Source organism: Orycteropus afer, unplaced genomic scaffold (genome assembly GCF_000298275.1).
Source record: "Orycteropus afer afer isolate SDZICR_OR568_19922 unplaced genomic scaffold, OryAfe1.0 scaffold00093, whole genome shotgun sequence".
Lineage (NCBI taxonomy): Eukaryota > Metazoa > Chordata > Mammalia > Tubulidentata > Orycteropodidae > Orycteropus > Orycteropus afer.
In genome coordinates, this window is record NW_006921680.1 from 4,726,957 (window position 1) to 4,731,333 (window position 4,377).

Below are 4,377 nucleotides of genomic sequence, written 5' to 3' on the forward strand. Positions count from 1 at the left end.
CCCACCAGCCACTCCTCAGAAGGAAGGTTGGGCAATCCTACTTCCATAGTGATACTGCCTCGGAAACCCAAGGAGGGGTCGCTATGAGTTGGGGCTGACTTGACAGCACATAACAACAACAACATACTACCACATTGGTGGTCCTAAGAATAGTGCACTTACATACAAATTTTTTGCACCTACATGTAAGTATTTATTTAAAAAATGAAATAATTATATTTACCTGAAGATAAAATTTATCTTACTTGATATTCAAACAATTTTATTGTAATGTGAAGACAGAAATTAGGAGTAATTCATATAAAAATAATTTGGATTTACTCTGAAGTAAGTGAGGAGCTCTGGTAACATAGTGCTTAAGGCACTTGACTGCTAACCAGAAGGCTGATGGTTCAAACCCACCATCACTCCTTGGAAGGAAGGTTGGGCAATGTACTTCCATAGTGATACCATCTCGGAAACCCAAGGAGGGGTTACCGTGAGTCAGGTCCAATTCTACAGCACATAACAACAACAACTGAAGTAAGAGAGAGTATAGAATTTCAGAAAATACAAACAAATTTGTGATTTGAGGAAATATTCCAGTTTAGCTGTTATATCTGACCAAGGCCTGAACTATGTTTAAACTTATGTTCATTAATTTTACTATGAATAGAAGGATTTTTATAGCAAGAGAATTATAGAAATGTCAAAGATCATATTAAGAATCTTTCCCATTTGTAAACTGAAGATTGAGACAACCTAAAAGCAAATAATGGCTTAACTTAAGAAATAAGTGTCAAAAACACTAGCTAGAACTATTAAGTATGTCTTTGAAGTGGGGAGTGTACTCAAGACCATGTATAGGGTTGGCAGACAATGGTCCTATAAGTGTATTTGTATGATCTGTAAGAATTCCCAGGTGTATAGTAGAGCTGACAAGGGCCAAGGTTGTAGTCACTTCTTGGTCACAGCCAGCTACCCAGAGGGACTGAGTAGTTGAACTGGTGGGCTCGGGATCGTAGTCACAGGGGACTCAAGTTCAATTGGCATAACATACTACACAAAACATTGTTCCACCTCCTACTTTGGTGAGTAGCAACTGGGATCTTAAAAGCTTGCAAGCAGCCATCTAGATACAACAATGGGTCTCTCCTTATCCAGAGCAAAGAAGAATGAAGAAAACCAGGATTCATGGAAAGAATTAGTCCTAGCAACTGATATACCATGCAATCCTCAGCCTATATGACTATGAGACCAGAACTAGATGGTGCCCGGCTACCACTGTGAACCACTCAGAGGAGATCCTGTATAGAGAGGGAGAACAATGTGGAACAAAACTCAAAATCATTTGGGAAAAAAAAAAAGGGTGGACCAGGTTTGCTGATCTGATAGAGCCTTGTAGAACCACTGAGACTATGGCCCCTAGCTGCCCTTCAGGTCTGGAATTGAACTTATAACTGTGGCTTCCAGCCAAACAAAAGACAGGCATATGAGTTGAACATTTACCTGAGATAGATACACTGCTTGGAGAGAACAGTCTTGTGAAAAAGAAGGGCTGTTTATGCACAGGAAGACAGTTCAGAGGACAAGAGTGTATGGAGGGATAGACACAGGGAAGAAGTAACTATCGGGAGGAAGTGGGAGGGGGCTGTTGTATTGTGGTAAATTGTAGTCAATGTCATGAGACAAAGTGTATGTGAACTGCTGTATGGAAAGTGAATTTGCTCTGTAAATTTTCACCCAAATCACAATAAAAAAAAAATAATAATAATAATTTTTTTAAAAAAAACACTAGCTAGATTTTTTTTTTTTTTTGAAACAATAGTGATAAAAGGTGACTGGCCCATCTAGATATGAAAACATTGTATACAACAAGAATAATGTAAATCAGTGTGGTGCTGAAATGCAGCCAAATAGATCAATATAATGTAATGAAGACCTTGGTAAATGTTAGGAAGAAATATGCTGTACATGAAACTCACAAATCAATGAGGGAGGAATTTCACAAATCATGTTGGGATCTCTGATTACTTATTTATAAAACAATAAATTGAAGTTCTTACCTCATGTAATTACATCAAAATAAACCTTAGAAAAAATAAATAAAAATATAAATAAAAACTCAAGCCCTAAAATTAAAATATAACAGAGATGACCTCATCTCTGATTGAAGAACTTTCTACTCTTTAAAGTAATGAGAGGAGAGAAGTCACAAAGCAAAATTTGTAAAAATATTACAAAAACATTATAAATACAAGTAAGATACAAACAACAAACTGGGAAAACGTTTATAGCAAGTGTTACTATGAGGGTCTCAGTGGTATGCTGGGACTAGCATCCATCTGCTTGTGAGAGCTGATTGTACGTCTATCTTCCCATTTTTATTCTTCAGATGGTATTGCAGCTGTTTCTCCCCATTTTATGTCTGAGCTTCTTCTCCAGAGACTGATCTCTCCTGATAACATGTCCAAAGTACATAAGATGAACTCTCACTATCCTTGCTTCCGAGGAACATTTCGACTGTACTTCTTCCAAGACAAATTTGTTTGTTCTTCTGGCAATTCATGGTATATTCAGTATTTTTCACTAACACCATAATTCAATGCATTGATTCTTCTTTGGTCTTCCTTATTCATTGTCCAATTTTCTGTGCACATAAGGAGATTGAAAATATATGGCTTGTGTCAGGCACACCTTAGTCCTCAAAGTTACATCTTTGCTTTTTTAACACTTTATCTTTTGCAGCAGGTTTGCCCAGTGCAATATGATGCCTGATTTACCTACTGCTTCTATGGGCATTGATTGTGGATCCAAGTTTAATGAAGTGCTTGACAACATCAACCTTTTCTTATCATGATGTTGCCTACTGGTCTAGTTGTGAAGTTTTTTGTTTTCTTTATATGGAGGTGTAATCCATACTGAAGACTGTAGTCATTGACCTTCATCAGTAAGTCTTTCAAGTTTTCTTCACTCTCATCAAGCAAGTTTGTGTCACCTGCATATGGCAAGTTGTCAATGAGTTTCCCTCTAATCCTGATGCCACATTCATCTTCATATAGTCCATCTCACAGATATTTGCTCAGCATACAGATTGAATAAGTATGTTTAAAAGATACAAGTCTGATGCACATCTTGATGTGAGCGTTTTCTTCCCTTTCAGTTTTCTAACTCCAGATCTGTGCACATTTTACGATAGCACTTTGTTTTCCCGAGCTACCTTTAAAATTTTCCATTCAGTTCTTTTTCTTCATTTCTTCTGTTGGCTTTAGCTACTCTATATTCAAGAGCAAGTTTCAGAGTCTCTTCTGGCATCCATTTTGATCTTTTCTTTCTTTCCTGTTTTTCTAATGAGACTTTCTGTGTGTATGATGTCCTTGATTTCATCCCACAACTGGTCTGGTCTTTGGTCATTAGTGTTCAATGCATGAAATCTACCTTGAAATGTTTTCTAAATTCAGCTGGAATATACTCAAAGTTGTACTTTGACTCTTGTGGGCTTCTTTAAAGTTTCTTCAGCTTCAACTTGAACTTGCGTATTGGTAATTGATGGACTGTTCTTCAGTTGGCCCCTGGTGTTTCCCTGACTAATGATATTGAACTTCTCCATCATCTCTTTCCACAGATGTAGTTGATCTGAATCCTATGTATCCCATCTGGTGAGGTCCACATATATAGTTGCCATTTATATTGTTGATAAAATGTAGGAATGAATAAATGATTGATCCTGAAAAATTCTATTATGTAATTGCTGATGACATTTCTATCACAACAGCTGTATTATCCAACTACCAATCCTCATTCTTTGCTTCCAACTTTCACATTCCAATCAACCACTAATTATAAATGCATCTTGATTGTATGTTTGATCAATTTACACTGCAGAATTTGGTATAAGTCTTCAATTTCTTCATCTTTGGTATTAGTAGTTGGTGCATAAATTTGAATAATAGTAGTAGTATTATAGTTATAGAACATTATTCTAGTTATTCTATTATTCTGTTGCTGTTGTTGTTAGGTGCTGTCAAGTAGTTTCCAACTCATAGTGACCCCATGCACAGCAGAAGGAAACACTGCCCGTTCCTGCACCAGCTCCATGATCCTTGAGCCCATCATTGCAGCCACCGTGTCAATCCATCTCATTGAAGGTCTTCCTCTCTTTCATTGACCCTCCACTTTACCAAGCATGACATCTTTCTCCAGGGAATGGTCCCTTCTGACAACATGACCAAAATAGAGAGACAAAGTCTGGCCATTCTCGCTTCCAAGGAGCATTTCGGGTGCACTTCCTCCAGGACAGATCTGTTAGTTCTTTTACCAGTCCATGGTACTTCCAGCATTCTTTGCCAGCACCACAACTCAAAAGCATCAACTCTTCTTCGGTCTTCCTTATTCATT

At 37.4% G+C, this 4,377-nt stretch overlaps 1 protein-coding gene across 1 annotated transcript in view; it reads right to left on the reverse strand.

Moving 5' to 3' along the window:
- Positions 1-4,377, reverse strand: part of FAM81B (family with sequence similarity 81 member B) — a 103,335-nt gene that overhangs the window by 53,240 nt on the left and 45,718 nt on the right. The gene's annotated exons all lie outside the window — the stretch shown is intronic.